This window comes from Dermacentor albipictus, unplaced genomic scaffold (genome assembly GCF_038994185.2).
Source record: "Dermacentor albipictus isolate Rhodes 1998 colony unplaced genomic scaffold, USDA_Dalb.pri_finalv2 scaffold_42, whole genome shotgun sequence".
In the NCBI taxonomy this organism is placed as follows: Eukaryota; Metazoa; Arthropoda; class Arachnida; order Ixodida; family Ixodidae; genus Dermacentor; species Dermacentor albipictus.
In genome coordinates, this window is record NW_027225596.1 from 221,834 (window position 1) to 245,647 (window position 23,814).

Sequence of the window (23,814 nt, forward strand, 5' to 3'; positions counted from 1 at the left end):
GCAGCAGTTAGAGGATGGTGCAACAGGCCATGTCGTCGCTTACGTCAAACAGACGGTGACCAAACACCTGGAGGCACTCTACGGATCACCGGACCAGATTATTATTACATCGATTCCCACCGCATCAGGGCCGCCTACCTACCCGAACAACCTGTGCGGACCAACATGGGAGTTCAACCATATGATCGATCGGATGATTTCTTGTATCTAACCTCAATCAGCATTGGACCCTGACCAGCTTCCTTGCGCAACTGCTGAAGAATCTGGACCCAGACTCGAGAACAACTGGCTAGCTTGTTCACAAGAGATTATTGAAGGAAATCTGAGAACTGGCAACACTGTAGGGTATCCTTCATACCCCAACGTGGAGGAAGCAAGGGTAACTTAAACGACTACCGAGCCATAACAGTGACTAGTGTTTTACCACACCTTTGCGCAAGGGCTAAAGGAATGAAATGGTGGATGGGCAGAGAATGAGCACCTTCTTAGGGAGATGCAAAATGGTTTCCGGCAACAGGCGCATAGAGGCAGACAACTTTGTCGTTGCTAGGTGTGCAGATGTAGCGTGAGAGGAAGACCGCTCTTTAACCTGCTGTGTGCTGGACGTCGAAAACCCATATGATAGTGTACCTCACTCCACCGTATTCGCACGATTATTGGCCTCGGGCTTGCCAGTGGCTCTTCTGTCAACAATGAAGCGATTGTACCTGGGGAACACGGTCGTGGTGCAATCTGGCCCCGTGGAAATGAAGTGCATCAAGTTATGCAGAGGTCTGCATGAGGGATCTCCTCTGTCGCAAATCCTATATCTGTTGTGCGTGTCAGGTGTAGAGAAAGCACTAATACAATGAGCTCGGGGCTTTGGACTGAAGTACAGCACAATGGCAATTGAGGAAAACAGATGTAGCCCAGGCTTAGCACGTACAGATGACCTCATATCAATTTTGGAGGATCCACACGATTTGCAAGCACTTCTTGGTATCTGTGCTAGCAAAATGTCGAAGTTGGGTCTCTGCTTCAATGTATACAAAGCCACAATTATGCAGGCTGCGGGTGAGGTGGAGCATGGTGTGGCCCTGAGATCGGGCGGAGAGGTATTGTGCATGGACCCATCGCTGAAGTACCTAGGCGTACATTGTTGCTCAGATAATTAAATGTATAGAGTACACAAGGAGAAGATAACTCAAACCGGCCTTCGATCACAGAACGTACTACGCAGATGCCTGTGGCTGCAACCGCTAAAGAATGGTCAGAGACCTGTGGAAAGTCGTCCATGTCCCGACATTAACCTTCTCGAATGCATTATTTGTATGCATGTCAGCGAAATATCGGGATAAATTGGGACGCCAACGGGAAGTAGGCCACATAACACAAAAAAGTGAACATGTATTTGCCGACGCTTCAGGTATGACTGTTCATTCTTTTGTACACAAATCAAATTCAGTATTTCTGTTACATATTTCATGTACTTTTCATTTTTTTGTGTATGTATCTACTTTGTGTACCATGCTTGCCCTGTGTGCTTCTGTGTTTTGTGCACTGGGAATGTGTCGGGGAAGGGGACTGACACTTAGGCATTCGTGCCTTTTTGTCAGCCTCTTTGACAGAGATTGGGGCAATTAATTTACAACAAGGGCAACATCCGCACCAATTACGGCATGCAAAAGCAGGCATTCATTGCTGCAGATTTTTAGAATCATCACCCTGGCTTACTCACTATAATAAATGAATCACCGTCCCTAAACATTCTAAAAAAAAGTGAACATGTATTTGCTGTCGCTTCAGGTATGAATGTGCGTTCTTTTGTACACAAATCAAATTCAGTATTTCTGTTACATATTTCATGAACTTTTCATTTTTTGTGTATGTATCCACTTTGTGTACCAAGCTTGCCCTGTGTGCTTGAGTGTTTTGTGCACTGGGAATGGGTCGGGGAAGGGGACTGACACTTAGTCAGGCATTCGTGCCTTTTTGTCAGCCTGTTTGACAGAGATTCTTTGTATTTTATTTCTGTCAAAATAAACATTCATTCATTCATTAATTCATTGCTGTGGGCTGCCATGGAGCTGTCACCAATGAAGCAGTGCAGGGTGTCTTACGGGGGCCAAGCTTCGAAGAACAAGCGGCCAACAAGCTGCCATACCGTAATTGCCTACAATGTATGACTCGGGACAGATGGGCAAGGTGCGTGTTTGAATGTCAGCAACATGCCTCCGCACAAAGTGGGTCGGGCACGTGCACTTCCTAGAGCGGAAGTACGGCCTCGTCGGCAGCCTAATTAAGGCGGATTCGGTCATGGCATATGTAGAGGAAGTGCTCCGCATAGGGCATCAGGCAGAAAACGACATGTGGCGACAAGGACTCATCGAAAAGGACACTACGGTTATCTACCGCAGCAAGAACTCAATCGGGCCGGCCCACTTCTACGACATCAGGAATTCGCTGCTTTTCGAGGAATGAGCAGGAGCTCTACTGACACCCATACTGACACCCATACACTCTACTGACACCCATACAAGCAAGCCACAATTGTGTGAACGGGATGTGCTATTTGGTTGGCAGAAGACAAGGAGCGCCCATGTACGTTCTCATCCAAGAAGAGAAATAAAATTAGCTTGTTGAAATACGCTGCAGTCATTAATGTGACCTCCTAAAATGCTGTTCATCATCGCGCATGGCGGTCTGGTAACGAGCGACGGCCAGCTGTGCAAACAGATTGGACAGAGGATCCCACTTGCTTGAACCGTCAGTTGCTGTTAAAAACCAGCAACTTTCATTGCGAAGCAATCGGGTGATGCAGGCATCTACTACCGCAGCCAACACGGCAACGTGGACTACCCGCCACTTTAGCGTTCAGCTCCTTTCCAACTAGCACGTTTCTTTTTGTTCTTTCAGGAGCTGCTAAATTGTTGCCCGTGCACCACTTTGTCTCAATATTTGCATCGTCCATTTCGTGGGCGTCACCTTTGGCATTTGCACGTCTTTCCTCCCACGTGGCTACCAACTTCATACGCTACAGACCATGTAAGCACGTATGCTGGTCTCCGTTCATGCCAGATCGCGGCTGCTGAGGAAAGCGACAAGCACAATCTGCCCACAGTGCATGTAAATTTGGAGTCCATATTGCGCTACGAACTGCAGGAGCAGGTGCTTGCTTCAAGAGACTGCTTGCCGCTTAATGTGACTAGGCCGCCATATCCTAGAAACGTAACACGGCAAACATGGCCAAAGGGGCACAGCATCGCAACTGAAATTATGCAATCGTTTCAGTGTACTTGCCAAAAATCCTATTCCTCCGAGCTAGGAGAAAATGAGACTGGCGATTCAACATGGCGATGAGAAATCTTCCGTTGAAGTAGGAACTCCACTCTGGTAGCGCTGAAGGCCAAAAACAAGAAGTCAAATGTTACATAGCAAGAATCGCTTCACCCATACTTTGTATAAAGGGGAAAAATCGTCTCAAAAAAGAATGGGGAATAAAAAAGATTGCATTCATACTTGACAAAATGGAATAATTTGACAATGCGAGGAAAGTAATTAAGAAAAGGAAAACGAAAACCACGAGTCATTGAAGTGCTACGTTTAGAGTTGCAATAAGGCCTGACTGTTGCCTACTGCAGCTTTTTGAATTTTCTTTTGGCAGAAGATTAAGGTGCTTTTGAGAAGCTTAACTCATGGTTTTTAAACCGCAAATTCCAAAGAAGTCTAAGGCGGGCATAGAGCTGCAAAAGTTGCTGCTTGCAGTCTGAAAAATGGTGGATCGCTGGTCTCCTCGGCCACAATGGAGAACAATTCATTTGTAATACCTTGCTGGTGTGCAATAGCCCTTACTGCTTGTGTAAATTTGTCTTCAAGCCTCACAACATACTAATATGCTGTGCCAGTTGGGACAGTTAAATGGCCTAGGGCTTTGCCTTTTATTTCAACAGCTTTAAACGTTGCAAATAACTGACTAGGTTTTGCAAGGTCCTAGTTACTTTCCTTCAGGAGGCTGTGGCACGAGCTGCACTGAGTTTAGGAATGTGTGTATAAAATATCTGCACGCATGGTAAACTGTTTCACTCAAGCACGTCATGGCTTACTTCTGCACTACTTTTCAGAGAGCCCTTTTGTAAAAGCAGCACATGCGGAGCTAAGGGCCCCTTCAGTCGGTCTGCTAAAGTTGCTCAATTGTGCCAAAGTTTGAAAAGCTTTGACACAACATTGTGCCTTAGACTGGCAGAAAACTGGTATGCATTTTGAGTTTCATTGCAACAATGCTGCTGCCGAATGATCGCAATCTCAAGTGGACCCTGATTGAGCCGTTGCATCAGCAAGAATTGAAAATTAAGATGGAATTAAGATGGGTGGAGGTCTTGCCACAGCAACAAGATTGCTTTGACTGTCACCTGGCATCCACTTACAGCCCTAGGTTTGTGAGGGCTATCAAAGTGCTTGGACTTGATCCAAAGCACACAAGCGTTTAAAATTCAATGCGTTCCGTGGACATCGTGGCATGCCTTTTTGCACTCTTTTATGCACATTGCGGAGCTCTTCAAAGCATCAAATAACTTGCCCATCCTTTCTAGGAAGCTGCCTATGTGTGGCAGTAGGAGGCAGAACATTAAAAGTAAGAAGAGCTAAACCGCCAAACACACAGTGTTGCTCAACACATGAGAGGTACACTTTACTTGTTGCCAAACGGAGTCTCACACAAACGCCCGTCAGTAATTTTTGGCAGGTATTTCAGCTTTAGGTGATGGGTGGAGTGGTATTTCTTTAGTGTTTCCATGAATCAACATCCTTGCCAATCTTGGTTATACTTGAGGAAGTGTTTCTAGTACACTTCAATAAGTGTGGCATATGTAAAGTAAAATATATTTTCGTCCCATGTATTCTGAGTGCTGTCCCAAGTTCACCATTGTTGATAGCTTGGTTACTGATCAGTGCCTTTACATAGAGACAACAGTTCTTATCTCAGCAAACTGTTCCAGAAGGAACTCCGCCGCCACAATGGAGTAAGACATTTAGGAGGTGAAACTCCCGTCAGCGCGAGCGAGCGCGGGCGACCAGATAAGGTCACAATTGTTGCATGCGCCGACGGCACCGTATGCAGTGGCGGCGCCATGCGGCGCGTCGAATATCATCATCATCATCATCATCAGCCTAGTTACGCCCACTGCAGGGCAAAGGCCTCTCCCATACTTCTCCAACTACCCCGGTCATGTACTAATTCTGGCCATGTTGTCCCTGCAAACGTCTTAATCTCATCCGCCCACCTAACTTTCTGCTGCCCCCTGCTACGCTTCCCTTCCCTTGGAATCCAGTCCTTAACCGTTAATCACCATCGGTTATCTCCCCTCCTCATTACATGTCCGGCCCATCTCCATTTCTTTTTCTTTATTTCAACTAAGATGTCATTTACCGCGTTTGTTGCCTCACCCAATCTGCTCTTTTCTTATCCCTTAACGTTACACCGATCGTTCTTCTTTCCATAGCTCGTTGCGTCGTCCTCAATTTCAGCAGAACCCATTTCGTAAGCCTCCAGGTTTCTGCCCCATATGTGAGTACTGGTAACACACAGCTGTTATACACTTTCCTTTTGAGGGATAGTGGCAACCTGCTGTTCATTATTTGAGAATGCCTGCCAAATGCACCCCAGCCCATTCTTATTCTTCTGGTTATTTCAGTCTCATGATCCGGATCCGTGATCACTACCTGCCCTAAGTAGATGTATTCCCTTACCATTTCCAGTGCCTCGCTACCTATCGTAAACTGCTGTTCTTTTCCGAGACTGTTAAACATTACATGCCGCAGGGAAAAACAAATGCAGCGCGCGCGCACGCGGCTCCGGCGTGCTCTCCAGCCACTTCTTCCGTGCCAGGCGCGCCTGACGGAACGGTAGCAACACGCTCGACCGGTTGCCCTGGCAACCAAAACGGCGGTAATTTCTTTCCAGGCCGCCAGGCGCCGCCACCACGATAATGGTTCCGCGGGCTTGTGACCTTTTCTGGTCGTCGCAAACAGCGGAGTTTCCACTCCTAAATGTTTCTTTCTCCGTGGCCGCCACCTATCATAAGAGCTGCAGATTGGAGCCACCACTTTGCTATACCAGACACGAGAAACGAGGATGCTGTGTTTTCTACATGACCAGACCTTTCAATTCCACTGTCACCAAAACACCATGCTTAGAGTCATACTGCAGGTTTCATTTCAGAGAAATTTTATCAAAGATGAGGACACATGCCCTGTGCATCAAATCCCAATTTTTTTTGTTTTATCTGTTACCATATCCATAACGTCTGGCATCAATCCAGTCTTGAGTGACATTGCAGATAGCCAGGTTCTTAACATTTTTACTGTTGGAACGCTAAAGGTTTTTGCGAGGTACCTGTATGCCTTTGGGCTATTGAAACAGAGGTGAAGGGCAAACTGGCGGAACTCTTTTGGCCACTGTCATCCGTGCTTGTTCAGAGGTCACAGGTGCATATGAACACAATGAATTTCTAAAAAGTCTTTTTTGAGGTAACTGGATGACTGGGACGATATCCGCGCTGGTGGCATGATGGCCGAGGCTGTTTTCAGTCTTGACACGGACCTCCATATGCTTGCCATCTCATCCAAATATTTTTGCATCCGCTTGTTTGTTCGTGGGGTAACAGCCTTCCGAATTTGGCTCCAGACCCTTTCTGTAGGTGTAAATGGCAGCTCTTGCGATGAGTACCAATATGTACTTGGCGCAGACTCTGTGGGGGCAGAACAGTAATACATAAGATACAGCACAGGCAAGAAGGTCAGCCCTTAGCCGCACATCAGCTATGAACGCACCTTGAACGACTCACTGGGTCGTGCTGACTGGGTCGAGACGTGCTTGGGACAGGCTCTGTTGGGGCAGAACAGTAACACATCAGACGCAAGAACACATGCCATGAGGTCAGCCATTAGCCGTACATCAGCTCTTTTTTTAAAAGAAGGCTTATTTTGCAACTTCAGGAACAATAAAGGGTCGGTCCACTTCACTGCGTTGAGGCTACTACTCATCATGCATTGTAATGAAAGAAAATCTGTTTTCACAAGCGAATAAGCTTGCATTTCTCTTGTGACCTTTATTGTGCTACATGTCAAGCTAATCTCCTGCGCAAGTGTAGCATAACATTTGTGTCAAAGAAATGTAGTGGTTGTTTACAAGTAGCATTGGTTAATTGAATCATTTCAATGTGAGGATCAACGGTGAATGTCTCGGCAAACTTTGATTTCGAGATGACATTATTCTGTTCAGGAACACTAGGGATGAGTTATAGCAATTGTTTGGGGAAGTTATCAGAGAAAGTTTAAAAGTGGGGTTGAAGATTATTATGCAGAACACCAAGCTAATGATCAATAGTCAGGTAAGGGAACAAGAATTCAGCATCGCCAGTCAGCCTTAAAGTTTTTGAAGGAGTGCATTTACCTAGATCAACTACACACATTGGACTCTTTTCATGAGAGGGAAATTTGCAGAATTAAAATTGGTTAGAGCGCATATGGCAGACGTTGTCAGCTCCTGACTGGAAGCTCACTATTATCACTGAATATAAAGGTATACAATCAATGCTTTCGTTAAGGACTGCGCATACAGCGCTGGAATGATAAATGTTAGGCGTAAGGTTGAGACAGGAAGAGCGGTGGGCATCAGAGAACAAACGGGGATAGCCGATATTCTTTTTGACGTTATGCAAGAAAATTGGAACTGGGCAGATGATGTAATGCGTAGGTTAGATTACCGGTGGACTTCTACCACTGTGCCATTACATTTCAAGAAAGGTCCTTTTCGGTCCCATATGGATTTCACACAAGAGATTAGGAAATAGGAAGAAACATTCACACAAGAAAAACACACACAAGAAATATGAAGAAACATTCAAATGATCGGCTAATACATGACATGCATCTCAAGACTAGCAAGCCAATACAGCATTTATCAAGGATTTGATTTCTGAACTCATGTTGTTTACCTTGTAGCAGCAGCCAAAGTCCACACAATGGCCGTGTTGTAGCAAACACTAGCTTCTCTTCAATGCGTGGAGTGCCCTGCTTTACACAGGCACCATGCTTCTTACTGCGTGTCTTGAAAAAAAAAATATTGACTTCATCAAAAATCAAACAACAAAAAATTTCCTTATGTGAAATGCAAAAAGTTGTGACGATGTAACGGCTTATGACTGCAGAAAACATGCAAACGTGCACTGTTTGTTGTAGGATGCTTAAGCAGCATGTTTACCTCAGAAAGCTGGAACACCAATCCACGTCAAAAAAAAAAAAATTGCTCACACGTATTTCTGGTCATAGAGTATATTAGTGTGAAGAAAGCAGCAAAATTATAATTCAGTAAAAATGAATTATTATGAGAATTTTACTTACTAATTCATTTGCTGAACTATTCACAACTGAACACTCCCTCTAGAATGTAGGCTGCACATTGGGTGTAGAGTACAAAATCAGATTTTGCAGGCAAAAAATTTAGCATATAAAATGATGCGTTAGGCTTTGTGGGGTTCAATAAACATTGCTACTGTTCATAACATTGATGTCTGCCTGACTACAATGTGTGTCAACAGCTTAAGTATTATTAGGATCACAAATGAGAACATTTATGGGCTCAATCATACACTAGGAGTGATCACACTACTAGTTCAACAAGCAAACGCATGAAAGACATGAAGTTATTCGGACTTTATATTTATATTTTTTTCCACGAACGTCATGTACCGGTTCCCTATTGAAAAATAAGCGCCCTAAGGTAAACCAAACTAAACACACACAAAAACTTGGAACCAACAACAATGAAATGTTATTGAATTATCATCCGTGCAACTCTTTAATGCATTAAATTCAGTACATTCACTTCAATTTACCAAAAGAAAAAAGTTGTCAGTGGACACAAAAATAAGCCACTCAGTCGTGCATGCCCACAGAAGCAAGGTGAAAAAAGCGACGCAAGTTCCGATATCTTTTTTCGAGATTTGGTGTGTATAAGGACCACCTGCTGCGAATGTGCGGCGTTTCTGACACCCACTGTCGTACAAAATATCCTTGATGTGACCAAATAGGGCAACAAAGGAAGATAATAGTTAGAAGTAAGCTCTGACTCACAAATGCTCGCAACCAAAGGTTTATTTCAGTAACAACAACAGAAAGGCCTGACAGCAGATATGTGATGCAGAATATAGTTAGTTATCTCCGCCTGAAATAATGTTAGCACAATTGTACAAGTATTCAGGCAGCAATATTAAACGACTCACTGGTACTGCTGTCATCTGTCGCATACTACGGTTCCAGTTTGGATGCTGACGCATAGCTCACAACCGAAACCTAGCTTTCAGGCTTATATGTCCGCTTGAAAACACATCAGTTCACCCCAATTTAAATAATGCAAGACATCGGAGCACAATAAACTAGTTCTAGCAACAAATAAGCAACCACTTTAAGCGTACGAACGAATCAATCCGTGCCACCGTGCACTCGAAAATACCGTTAAAAAAGTTTTAATCCAGGCCAGAGGTCATGTGGAAAATCAATGATGCTGAAAGCTATTTACATTTACAGTGACAAAATGAAGAATAAACTTACTAATAAGGAGTACAATACAAGTATATGTTTAGCAACGATAATTTTGTACTGTTTTTTATGTAATGAAAATGGTTCTACAATTGTAGGAGAAAGGTTGTAAGGTAAAATTGCGCTTATTAGGCCGCCTCTAGCGGGAGATATCTAAACTAATGCGAGCATCCTTTAAGTGCCTCCACTATGCTTGTTTTATTAGCAGCAGCGGGCGGTCAATTTTTTTCGCCCGCTATGGGGAACCAGCGCTGGAGTTTTCACGGCGCCTGCAGCGCCGCCCTGACGGTCTGAACGTGCACAATGCAGCCTCCCCCGCGGACGAAAATTGCGTTGCGTGTCCTTAAAGTCGAAGGAAAACAAAAGGGCGCCGACGATACTGTTGCGTATACAAGTGCCACAACTAAGTCGGGATGAGAGAGGATGTATCCTTCTGCGTCTTTCCATCTGAACACTACGAACAAGAACGGAGGCGGCGTTATTTCCAAGCAGTCAGGCGAGCGGAGTAAGCTCCCGTCTTGTCGCCTTGTCAAGTGGTGTCGGGCTGGTTTCTAAATCAAATTTCGCGTGTATCCTTGGTTTATTCGATAGTGAAGACGGTCAGCCATGGCAGACAGTACCAAACAGCAGAATCTGCAGTCGGTATTTCGTTGAAAAGAAAATGAGCAATAGCATGCACCATCCGGCATATGCACCATTTTTTCCTTCGCAATGCCACCGCCAAGCCCCTTCCTACGCCACCGCACCAAGTGAACGATACGAAAGGTAAAAATTATCCATTCATTGCCAAGAATTATGTGGGAGGGAAGCTGCCTTGTAATACGAGTGTATGCGCATAGTGCCGGCGCACGCGCGACTAAGCCACCTATGTGTTTATATAAATGCGCATAAGGATGAGGACTCGGCGCTGAGATGCATCTGGCAAATTTATGTAATTAGTGCTACATGTAGCCAGGATTGTTACGGATCAAGCAGCGGAGCACTCAAACCTTTGCTTGCGCGAGTCAGCTGATGCGATAAAGCTTTCTTCTCCATTGACTGCGGTGGCGAAGTAACATCAGAATTTTTTATGTCTAGCCAGAGAAATATGGAATATCTTCAGGCCAACTAATACTTACGAAACCATAGCGCAGCACGACCGGAGCCATAACTGCTAGATTCGCGAGACAGCCAGTGCTCGTTTCTCCCCTGGCGGAGCGATTTCATCTCCAACGGGTGCAGGTTTCCGTCGCCGCTTCCCTTCGCGGTCGCGCCCGCGTTCAGTTCGCGCTGCGCGCGAAACGTCTCTTCTTTGCGACGGCGCCTCTTCGGATGACCGGAAATTATTGTTGTGTTGTTAACTGTCACGACATCAATGTAAACACGAAAGGGTTGATGCCACCAGAGAAATTCTGCCGATTCACAAGAAAATGGTACGATAAAAGCAGAAGAGACATGAATTACTGCGGTGCGCCGAGCGAAGAAAACAACTGGCAAACAAAGCGAACTCGTTCATTGATCGCTCCTGAGTGTATGACGGTTTTTATATATAACCCACATGAATTTAATAATTACTCGGTACATAATCGTTTTATTCATATAAAACCTTTAAGTGTTTCGACGAGCGCTTGTCCTGTCTTCTTTCTCGTGTTTCGTTTGTGTGTGCGCTGCCCAAGAATGGAAACCACGTCTGTCATATGTGCTAGCAGTGGCCGAAGTTCACGCGTGCCAAGAAATTGAATATGTGCATGATGCATTGAACATGACCGGAGTTCATTCCCGCTTCACCACTGCACCGATCGATCGGGTTACTGGACGATACACACCCGCGTCTTGGTCGCGCCGGCATTGCTGAAGCATGAATGATTACTAATACTTTCAACTTCCGTCTCTTGAGCAATGTTAAAAAATGGGCAAGCTGTCTACATTGCTGCTTCTATTCCATATTGTAGGGGACGCACTAGTTAGTTATGTGCGCATGTCGTACTTGTGCTATGCAGGGATGTATTTTGTTTTGTTTCCGCACAGTGTTGGTGGAAGTCCGTTGTCGCCATCAGAGACAACACGGATTCGTAGCAAACACATTGTGAGAAACTGCAAAAATGACTTTAGCTCGTAGGTGCCGTATGTATGTGCCGCATTGTATGTGCTGACGATTTTTCCGGCGGCACATACGATGTCGTTTCCAATTACCTGCTCAGCGTCCCTTACATGGTTAAGCAGACGCTGCCCTTTCGCCGCATTGCAGCCATAAAAATAATCGTCAAGCGTACCGATCTTCTTAAAGGCAAATATAGCGTGTGCAGTTTGTTTCACACTAAGGGGAAAATTCGGAACGTATTGCGTCGCGAGGCGGCAAGCAATGGAGTCGTACGGCGGCAGCAGCTCGAGCAGGCGCACACGCTTGAGGGGCGGTGTCGTGATCTGCGTCGTCTGCTACGGCGGCGCGCGCTGGCCGCATTTTCGGGAAGCGTGGTACTGTCGGGGGCAGTGCGCCGATTTCATCGGCACAGCGGGAACTGAGCTGATATTCTTTACTAAACGTTGAGCGTCGCCACACTCTGATCCTCCATTGGCGATAATGGAGTTCCACAAACTTCTTTTGACAACATGGTTCATTTGTTCTTTCGAAAGGCCGGAGTGCTGAGCGTGTGCACGTATTTTTCTTCACTGTAGTCATAGACGCAGAATCAAAAATCAGAACCACATGTAGTGTATACACCAAACACTCAGAAATAGCGGAGGAAGTAGCGATTGCGCTAGCCCTCACAGAACAGGAATGCGAAGTCGTACTAAGTGACTCACAAACGGCAGTAAAGAATTATGCCAAAGGTCGAATTTCCAAGGAAGCCATGTCCATTCTGGCCAAAGCGGGCAGATCCAAAACCGCGAGCTCGAGGATCATATGGTTCCCCGCGCACGTCACCACGGAAGGCGACGCGCTCCCGAACCTAAACGAGACGGCGCACCGGACGGCGCGAGACATGACCCGCCGCGCCGAACAGGGCAACGCCTCTCGTACGATAGCGAACGCTTCTCGAGCAGAACGGGACAGGCTCACAAGATACAACGACATCACCAGTGCATATTTGAACGCCAGAAGGATATACCCCCCGCCGAGTCCCAAATTGAACAGGAGGCAGGCCGTCGCCTGGCGACAACTCCAGACAAACACGTTCCCTAATCCATTCCGTCTCAAACGCATCTTCCCAGATAAGCATCAGGACGACACGTGCAAATTGTGCCAGGAAGGACCAGCAACACTCAAACACATGCTGTGGGAGTGCAATGTAGTTATAGGAGGGATGGCAGTTACTCCGGAGACCCTGTCGTCGAGGTGGGCCGCCGCTCTGCGCAGCTCAGACCTCGGAATCCAGACGTGGGCAGTCCAGCAAGCCCGTGAGGCGGCGTTGAGGCAGGGCCTTGACGTTCCTCCATGGGAGACCTGAGCCCGGGTCGCGTTAAACCTTGCCGGACGTACAAGAAAGTTGTATCCATCCATCCATCTGTGTGGTACCGTAATAAGCAGCGACAAGACGCACCAAGATGTGCGCGCAACGTGCTCTGTCTTTGTTTGACTCGAAAGGAAAACAAAGCACTCAACAATGATAAATGTGGGGGTAGAACACGATGAAACAAATGGATACGAATAAAGGAATGTTTTACGTTAAGACAATGAGCTGGAAGTGATTTTTCTCGACAATCATTCACTACACCAGACAGACCCTGCCCACCGGCGGGGTATTGGACACGTCACGCTCAGAACTTCAGTTAGTATCTCGTCATGTCCCCAGCGGCAGCGATGACAGCGCTCATCCTGGAAGGCAGTTGTGTAGAATGACTTGATCAGGGATGTGTTCATTCGCAGCACATCTCAGTGGCTGACGATGGTGGATCGAAGCCTATCCTCGGGCGACTGATCGAGGGGATGTGGCGCCAGCGATACTTTCAACGAGTCCCAGACATTTTAAATGATGTTGGCGCCCGGGGATTGAGGGGGCCGCTCCAAGAGAGTGACTGCGCGCTCTTCTAGCAGTTCTTGCACAGCACGAGCAGTGTGGATCGGCGTCCTATCGCGTTAGAATATATAGTCGCCTTCGAGAAACGGGCCGTCAAGAATGTATGGAATCAGTACGTCGTCTATGACTGCCATGCAGCGATGAACTTACATTCCAGGCGTATCAGTGGGCGTCGCGCAACGCTTAGCAAAGAATAACGGCTCATTTCACGCAGTAACGATGTGATCGGCGCCCTGCACCTGACAGTAGAACGTTTCCCGACAATGCGGCCAGCGCGCGCCGCCGTAGCAGACGACGCCGTTAAGATCCCGCCCCTCGAGCATCTGCGCGAGCTGCTGCCGCCGCCTGACTCAAGCGCTCGCCGCATCGCGATGCAATGCTCTTCGAGTTGTCCCCTAAATGTGAAACAGACTGTACACCGCTCTTCGAAGGAAATGTCCACGCGCACACACCGCGCGCGGCACGAAACGTGCCCAAACACGCGCAGTGCAGGAGGCAATCAAGGCGGCGCGAACGAGAGATGGGAGAGGGGTACCACCCGCTAATAGAATTTTGCTTCGCATGCGGCGCTCTCAACGCCGGCGCAGGAGCGCCGCTTTCGGTGCCGTTCTTGTCTATACACGACGAAACCGTTAAAGAAAGACACGTGCTCGCCGCGACGCACTGTGAAAAATATATAAAGCTTAAAAAGCTTCTTTCGTCATTTCATCACTTGATGGCGCTAGCTTCTTTACAAAAACACCACATGAAGCGGCGCGAGAACGGAACATACGGCTGCGTATGTGTGTGTCTTCTGGTTGTGTGGCCGGAATATGCCGCGTTTCGTCGCCAGGGCGGCGTGCAGCGCACTCTTTTCGACGTGCCGCCTATCCAGCGCTGGTTCCCCATGGCCATTTGTTGAACATGATTGTGCTTACCTCTGACCGCGGCTGCTCGATAAAACGCATGAGGAGTGGCCAGTGTTTTTAGATTAGGTCAGTTTAGATGTTTAGATTAGGTAAGCTTAGGTAATGTTTAAATTCGGTAAGCGCACGGGGTCGCCATGGCGACAGAGCGGGCCCCTCCCGTCTCAAGCGCTGAGGAGGTGCTGCGGTCGCGTTAGGATTGGAACTACTGTATATGCTACCTAAGGTAGCAGAGTTGCGCATCTGTTCTATCAAGCCGCTAGCGCCTCTATTGGCAGAACGTCATCATGTGATAGTCAAGCAACCGTGCATGGTGGAGAAGCAGATGCTGAGGCCATTTTTTGTATTTTGCGATGCCGCCGCTGCAGCGAACTGGATTAGCACAAGTTTATCGCCAGTCAAATTCAAAGCGAATCCGTTTGATCTTGGCGTTCGCTGTTCGCGTGCTGGCTAGCTGTGGAGCAACAACAGAATGTGCGCAGCGCATCTCACTGTTGGTTCATCGCAGTGTGATCGCAATTCTATCGGAATGATATAATGACCGAGTGCCCTGCTCCCAACTGCACGAATCGCTCTGAAAGCGGGAAAACTTTTTATTCGATCCCATGCACCACACTGCATTCACTGAACTGCGATAAAAAAGGCAGCTCATATTTTCATAATAATGCACTGCTTGGGTTGTTTCGGAACATAAAAGGGGTTATATTACTAAGTAAAGATATTTCGTCTACTACTGCTTATGTGAAGCAGGAGGTAAGAGGAATGAGTGTCATCATTTAAAATACAGTAATGGCCTAACTGTACTTTGCATAATTACCTATATTGTAGCTATGTCAATCCTGTAAGAGAAAAACCTTACCTACACTCCCACAGAAGGCTACTTTTGGAATCCCTCCAGTCGATTCCATTTTATTCCCTGCAGTGAAACGCACATAACTGAGTGACACTTGCAGATGTGGTTGATATCCAGTGCCTGCTGGTAGGTGGGTACGTTTCTGCAGCAAATCTAATGGTGTACCAGAGTCGATATACTAATGGTCGGTCATTGACTCACCAGTAATATTTTAGACTACCTACGCGTTGAGAGCTTCGGTGCATAGGCCTCATTATATTTAGTACAGCTCACTTTGTAAAAGAGCACAAATTGATAAAGCTCAATATGTCAATGTTCGCGCGCACTGTTTCTTTTTTTTTCGGAAATTCGCATTTTGGCTTCATTGCCAGAAAAAGAGGTAGTTGCGGCGCAGTTCTTTTCGTTACTGTTTACATGCTAAAAGACCACCGCACTGCTCTTAGTAGCGTATTTATCTTTGTTGAAAAAAAATCTTAGTGCCAAGCAATATTCAAGCAAAGGAAAAACTCTCAGGCATCTGATTGTTTACCTCAGTTGCTAACGTTTATCAACTTTTTAATACACTATGTTATTTCGAACCTTATACTACCTTGATAAGTAGCTTTTCCAAAAAATAACATCAACATATTCCCTAAGACTGTTCGGTGCGATCTAATTGTTACCGTCGAAGTTCATGAATGCTGCATCTGACCGGCGTGTATAGAATACATAATCTATTTAGATGCGCTAGTGCCCATACGTTATTAGATCAAAAGTTCCGAGAAGGTGCACAGGTGACTGCTAGTCCAAAAACAACTGAAAATATTTGCGCTGCATCTTTCGCCACGGGCTAAAAAAGAGCAGCACCTTTTCCTTGACTATCTTATTCAGTCGGCTGTTTCGATTCGCTTTGTTTGCGATTAGGTGGGAAAGCGGTCCACAAGCGAGGCGAAAGCGTTCGCGGTCGATCGACAATCCGGTAGGCACGTCGCCTGCAAAAACGGAGTGCAGCTTCGCCGCATATATTTGGTTGCTTCCCAGGCAAGATGGCGGACGTACGCGCAACTCTGCTACCTTTGGTAGCATATACAGTAACTCTAACGGATTGGCGACAGAGGGTCATGTGCTACTTCTCCATGTTGACCAGCGGAAGCAAGCCATTTTCGCATCAGTGAAATTGCAGTAAAGACACTAGAGAAGGCCTAATTGAATATCGCTTACTCATATATGAGAGCTGCGAGAGTCCCTGCACAATATTGGATCACTTGTGTTTCATTCGAGCGGCCTCATTCGTAGCTCTTTCATGGGTCGATTCTTAGGTGCGTCTGCGCTATTCTCGCACATGTACCTATAGTTATCATAGATGCATGTTTAAACCATCATATAAATTAAGCTTGCGAATATATTTAGAAGCCATCGTGCCACTTGAGCCTAACAACGGAAATTCGAAATTCGCACTACTAGTCTTATACGACTGAGCGCCACGATGGTGCAGTGTTTCAAGTCAGTAAGCACACCTCACTGCTGGGAACTTAACATTAACGGCACAGTTCACCTGAAGATGCCTCCCGTACGTACTAATCTTGGCTTTTCATTAAAAGTTTCCCACCAGCTACGAAGGAGACACGTAAAGTGGAGGAAGTAATAAAAAAATAGAGCACAGTCCAATACACGACATACTGACAGCTCTGTTTAGAAAAAGCTTCAAATACCAATGATGCGTTCATTCACCAATGCAGTCAATTCACACTTCACATCAACTTCCCCTTCTCACAACAGCAATAGCTCAGGAAGCAGTTAGCTGTTTGCATGCGTAATTTGCAGCGAAACTCATACGTAAGGCAATGTAGGACTGCAACAATTCTGCAGTAAGAGTTGTGAGTAGTGCATCCAACTCCATGCATACGGTAGGTTTGGAGTGAATACAGGATGTCCCAGGTATCCACGCAGAGGTTGGTTTCTTGCAGTAGATTAGAGATTTTGCTTTTAACGCCTCTAAGCTTGTTGAATAAATCCCACGAAGGATGCTTACGGCATCCTTCCTTAACTCTCACCTGTTAGGAAAGCTTCTGGACACTCTTTACCTGATGACTGGATTTCATTGATGTATGCAATACACCTCTCATGTTTTGGAAAAGTGTGTACGAGATAGCCACACAAATCGTACCCAACGCAATCTTGTGCCCCTGGCATGCTGTATCCATGATCTGGCGTAGTGTCTCCCGTGGCCAGATCACTCTTTGGTGAAATCCGTAGCTTCTGTAGCTTTAACTTGACCACAGCTTAGAGCGGTTCATGTGTTGTCGGCCGTTCTTTCGTTCCTGCCTTCATGGTTTCTTGAACAGAAGCAGGTATGAAAGTTGGCTCTGCCACGACATCGCCAGTGATGCAAAACTTTATAGGTGTGTGCAGACTTAAAAGCCTGCATATGTGTGAGCTCATGATAGGCATGTGATCTTCATCCCCTTCCAAGCATCTAGTGACTCCGAAGAATCTCTGAAAGAAAGAAAAGTGAAATAAAGGCTGTTTCCCTGAAACATTTACAAACACTTCCGTCCCTATGTGACATATGTGACATATGTAACCTTTCAAAAAGTTTCCGCATTTCCTACTTCCAAGGCATACTGGTTGAGTTTTCCTGTCGGGACATAGTGTGCTCCTTTGGAATGAACGTATGTGATCAAATCCAAGACAGACGCTAGTGTCACTCGGAGGGACTCCATGGTCACTTGTGAGGCAAACGTAACAGTTTCCACTCTGATGTGGTTCTGCTCGGTCACATCTATAAGTCGAAGGAATTCTTGAACCAGCTTAAAACTAAACGAGTATGTAACATTCATTAGTAGCGCGCAAGGAAGTAAAAAGTGAAGTTAGTTTTGCACTAATTTCTGCACTATCGCACGCTTGCAGTAGTGGAGAAAATAACAACATGAAAACCACATGTGTTTGAACAATTTTCATGCTTGGATCATCACAATAGTGTTCTAACCGGGGGTTATTGTGGTCAACGAGTTCTCTCTGTTTCTTCATGTGTACGCAGGCCACACCAAATATGTTTACTATAATTAATACTGCCCTTTTCATAGCATATTTCCTGTAAAAAGCTTGTTACTGTCGCATTTACTGCTTAATCTTTGTGGCGAAACTGACTTGTTTTTGCGTACCTCAATTTCTTTTGATAAGCTCCCTATCCCAAAACGTGGCAGCTTCTTTTTAGGCCATCAAAGAGATCGTTCACCAGAAATGTGAACTGCGCTGTTGCATCACAGTTTTCAAGGCCGGGATGTTGAACTCTTCTGTGCATGTTTAGGCCAATGTCAGTGCTTTGGCTGGAAAGCTGCAAGGAACGCAACATTTTTAGATATCTTCTGCTACGCATGCACGAATTTCACCATAACTTAAGAGCAACAAGAATGTGTGCAATTACACCTGCCTGAACACCCAGCCGCACATTCATTTTTCTCAAAGTGTCGGGGTTCACATGCTCTCTTGTCAGTTTTGGTACTACACGGAGCTGCTGCTCGCTGTTAAGTTCCTGAAGTATACAGTAACGGTCATAGTTGATTTTATGTTCACCATTCTGTAAAGTAAAAAGATGATTGAAAAGGTGGAGCTAATATTTTGTGATCACGATAATTTTGTTACAAGCTAACATAAATAAGCGGATACCTACCATGCCGTACTTGTGACGAAGCAGATGATTTGTTATGCACTTCACAATGTGAGACACACCACAGAGGAAGTATAGACTGCTGTCTGGAATATAGTGATATTCAATTTTGTGCTTATGTGCTTGAGAGCTGCCTGTCACACCAGATGTTGATCACATTCACTTGTTTGTGCTTGCTCCATCGCTTATGACGGCTACAGCTGTCGCATTTTGTTTATGAAGCTCTTTGACGGCTTTCAAAACCATCCTTGCGAGGACTCTTTCAGGAGATGCATTTTTTGTAGCGAAGCTGGCAATTGGTAGTACCCACGAATGAAATGGAGGCACAAACGTAAGCACAAGTGCATGATCTGCCATGGCTGTAGATTTCTGGTCGTCTACTTTATATGTTTGCTTGTTGAATGTGAAAGCTTGGCGCACTTACATTTCCGCTAGTATGAGGATTCCACAGCACCTTACTCCATTTGTTTCATAAGTGCACCAATGCTGTTAAGCGAAACCTTGTTAAAACCGAACTCTCAAGGCATTCCATTGAGAATTTGTTTAAGGCGCGATCACGTAGGTAGTGGGAAAATATTCATCTTTGACATAAAAAAAATATGCTTCAAAAATAAAAAAATAACTTCAAAAAAAATAGCTTCAAAAGTTTTCAATAGTTTTCAAAAAATTAGCTTCAAAAGCAAATCAACGAGAGGAAAGCGCTATAAAACCAACCGGTTGATGACTTACCTCTCCCTTAATATATCAAGCCCTGCTGCTTATAGGCTGATGTCAAAGATGAATTGTATTGTATTGTATAGGGTTTTATGGCGCATAAGCAACTTAGGCTATCATGCGCCAAACACATGGTCTAACTTATTTCAAAAATTGGGTATCCTTATCGAGGTCCTTGTCCAGACAAGGACTCTGAGGAGCCCAACAAACCAATTGAAGGCTGAGGTCTTCAATTGGTTTGTTGGGCTTCAATTGTTGTTGGGCTGAAATAAGTTAGACCATGTGTTTGGCGCATGATAGCCTAAGTTGCTTATGCGCCATAAAACCCTATACAATACAATACAATTCATCTTTGACATCAGCCTATAAGCAGCAGGGCTTCATATATTAAGGGAGAGGTAAGTCATCAACCGGTTGGTTTTATAGCGCTTTCCTCTCGTTGATTTGCTTTTGAAGCTTTCAACACTGCGTGCAGAGCAAGCTGTTTCGCTTGAGGAAGACACATTTGAAAGCCCAATTTTTTTTTTGGATTTCTTGCTAAAAATTGTAGCCCTAATCACTCTTTCTTAGTTAGGTTTTTATTTTTTAAACGTACCCTTTGGTGGGGTTTGGTTCGTTCCTCGGATTTCTTTTTTTTTCGTTTTTCCCGTGCTCGGATATTTTTCTTGTGCTCTTGCACGGTGGGCAGAAGCTTTTCTGAGACAGCCTAAAGCATTTTGCGCTCCTCCACCCCTCCTGGGTCTTGAAAGCTGATGTTGCTGCCGAAATGGAGGGGAATAAACCACAATGACAGCCCTTGCACACTGTTAGGTTGCTAACGTAAGTGAGAAATGCGGATAGTTTCTTCAAGCTTGAGAATTTTAATGGTTCTCCTGAACCATATTCGTTGTAGACGCACGGAGGAACAAGCCTTCCGCATAAGCTGAGTGCAACAGCGAAGTCTTTCTTTATAACCACAGCCCTGTCGATCACAACAATACCACTGTCTTCGCCAACTTTGCAGAGTCATGAGCTGGACACTCCAGGACTCGCATCTTGAGTGCTCTTAGAATGCAGGGAACGAAGATGCTTCCTCTGAACACATCTCTAGATTGGAAGGGAGCTCAGTTTATTTAGCATTACTGTTTTTTATGTTTACATCACGTCACCATCACTTGCCGACTTACGAACATCACAATTTTCTGTTGCTCTTAGCTTCGAAGGTTTTCGTCTGGGCTTTGGTGCTTTTGCTTTCGATAGGTGCGCAGGAATGTTGGGAAAATAAGTTACTCTGCACCCACCTCAAGCGCCCACCTGCCACGTGGAATCTTAACAATGCTGCCTTTAACGATGTGCTAGTAGAAAGTTAAAGTCCTCGGCACGTTAAGTGCTGCCGACTGCACGTTTTCTCTCGAGAAGCATATCCACTTTGGCAGCCCAGCGGGCTGCATGTCAGCACACAGACTCTTTGTCAAACTTGGCTTACAACGTAATACACGTGATCTCCAAGTCACATACCTATATTCCAACTTATAGATAAGCGATAGCACCAAAGGAACTTTTTCGGACTGCAAGCCGGCGACAGACAGCCTAGACAGACACCAAGAAAAGCACTGAACGTGCCCCCCGACCGCCGGCGGCTCGATACCAACGCGACGCCAGCGCCATCTCTGAAGGTATAGACGAGTTGGAGCCGCCTCCGAAGCAGACTTATCCAACTGACCTAATCTACCAACGTTGGGGGCGGCCGGTATTTGTATTTGCACCGGTATTTGGAGTTTCTGGCGTGGACAAAGCGCAGAAGCAGCTGTGAAGCAACAAAAGCAAAGATGTGGTTCGGCGCCGTATTGGCCGGTTGCCTTTGCTCAAAAAGATCGCGTTCCCGTGATGCTTGTGGCAGAAAGGAAGTTCCACGTCCACTCCCAGGGTTCTACAAGGAAAAGTAAATACCCAAGAAAGTGAACGAGGAAACAACGCGAGCATCGCGTTGTATAGTAGAGCATCGCACGCGAAATGCGAAGGTTGTAGGATCGTCCCCCACCTGCAGCAACTAGATTTTTTATCCATCTTCATTTCCATTAATTTATCGTTTCTTTAATTTATTTATTAAGCACTAGTCATTTTCCCTGTGATGTCCTTGGTGTCAGTGTTTGTTGGCTTCTTATGATATGCGCACACAAATGTTATTCGAGAAAAAGTGCGATGTTATCAGGTGTTATTTTGTCACAGAAACGTGGAACGAAATTATGGGCAGGTGTACGTATGTGGTGGTTCCCAGGGAAATGTGCTGGCAGGGCTGATAATTTGACAATATATGAGTTTTATACTATATACTATATATAATATATATACCAGTTTCTATATGAGGTTCAGACTTCCGTATGTAACAGAGTTGCATTTTTCCTTTCCGGTTATTTGAGGCGAGCCATGGTAACCCTTAGTTGACTTTTTTTTTTTGCAGAGGATGGCATCGACAAGCTCCTCGCAAGGTGCATGCGAGCAATAAGAAAGTCGCGACGACAAGAACGACGGCTCTGCAGTGCGCTGCAGACGAACCAGCCGGTGCCAGGGCAGATCATCCATGAAACACAGAACCGCCGCAACTGGCTGCTAGCTCGCTGCAGCGCGCTGCTAGCCTTCCAAGGTGAGTTACATGTTCAGGAGTAATTTTTATGAAATTTGTATAATGCACAGCAGAAAACGTTACCCCAAAATATTACATTTCGAACATTTTTCCGGCCACGTATGTATAACCTTTTTAATGAGACCTTGAAATGATATTTCTTTATTGTGCACAAGGATATGCGTTCTGAACATTTGATCTTAGCCTGCATACACGTTCAGTGAGAACACCGTAAGAATAGGCTAGGTGGCTGAACGAAGGCCGTCCAGGCGGAAAAATAGGTTGTGCTTGTATTGCGTAGCGCTCGGCAGATGGCGCCACAGACACAAGGGTCTTGGTTTTAAAGCAGAAAAGCAGGGCGAGAGTTATTACGGATGTGAAAAGCGTCATAAAACGTTCTTCGTATGTTATTCCAGCTTGACACGGAAACTTGTTTGGATTGAACGAAGCATACGTTTAACGAGACTAAGCGTGCTCCGATAGCCTTGTAGTGCGCGCTCTCTTCCATGCCGGTATAGGCGCGTGGCACAATGAGGCCAGCGCAACGGTAGTCGGCTACAATACCTACCTCACCAACAGAACTTACCGTGATGCGATGCCAAAATCTCCCCGCGAAAACTAGTTTTACGTGTACGGTAACCTCGATAAGCTTGCAGTTAAATTGTAATGCGCTGCAAAACAGGTTTCCAGTGTGGCTATTCGAAGGCCGCATTTTTTAATAACCGAAGTTGAGGGTTCTGGTAGAGGTGGTTGTGATGTTAGTGTACAGGACGGACTAGCCTCTGCTTGTCGGCATTTGCCAATTTGTCAATCATATGGACGACTGTCATTTAAAAGCCAGGGACGCAAAAGCAGTAAAGTTTTGTGAAGATTGACATTTATTTGACAAATACGGAGAGCATGCCATAAACGAAATATTCGTACAAGCGTTTACGTTCCATAAACCAAGTGGACACTGGCACACATTGCGCACACACGAGGAAGTTCATGGCGCCCATCATTTATTTGAGCAAATTAAACGTAGAGTTTTCACTTACTGAAGCTTCAACAGCTTTTGCAGCTCCTGCGACTTATTTTTTGCCTCAGATTTGTGTTTGCAGTACTGCCTCATTCACATGGCTACATATGTGTGTAGCACGCCAGCAATAACTTCTTTTTGTGATTGGCACAGGAGAACTGAAACTTGTACTTATCAAGCATGTGGTCCAATGTTAATTCATCGGCATTTCTGAGAGCCGCATGCTTGTGGAATTCCATCTCCTTTGCATGAAGCAACAGAAAAAGACATCGCTTTGGGTGCAAAAGGCCTCCCCAGGTTTTACACAGAACAAGGCTGCTTTCTGGCTGATGACGAAGTGCTCTTTGTTCCAATAATCCTTCACGGCATTTTGCACACGTTGCGCTTTTCAAGTACTTGCGGCATATAAAACCAGCTGAATAATAAATTACGCAATCTGCAGCTCCGGTGCTTCATGCAAGTTATCGAACACGTGGTCTTCTTCCTCTTCAGCAGCAAC

At 45.6% G+C, this 23,814-nt stretch overlaps 1 protein-coding gene across 8 annotated transcripts in view; it reads left to right on the forward strand.

Annotated features, from left to right (window-relative positions):
• The window catches only part of LOC139052897 (uncharacterized), a 355,309-nt gene that overhangs the window by 151,471 nt on the left and 180,024 nt on the right, over nucleotides 1–23,814 (forward strand). For 5 of the 8 annotated variants that reach the window (XR_011510109.1, XR_011510111.1, XR_011510110.1 and 2 more), the window contains exon 15: nucleotides 22,136–22,318. The exons of the other annotated variants lie outside the window; for them this stretch is intronic. The gene's annotated coding sequence lies outside the window, so the exon portion shown is untranslated. The remainder of the gene's footprint in view (nucleotides 1–22,135; nucleotides 22,319–23,814) is intronic. 8 annotated transcript variants of the gene reach the window in all.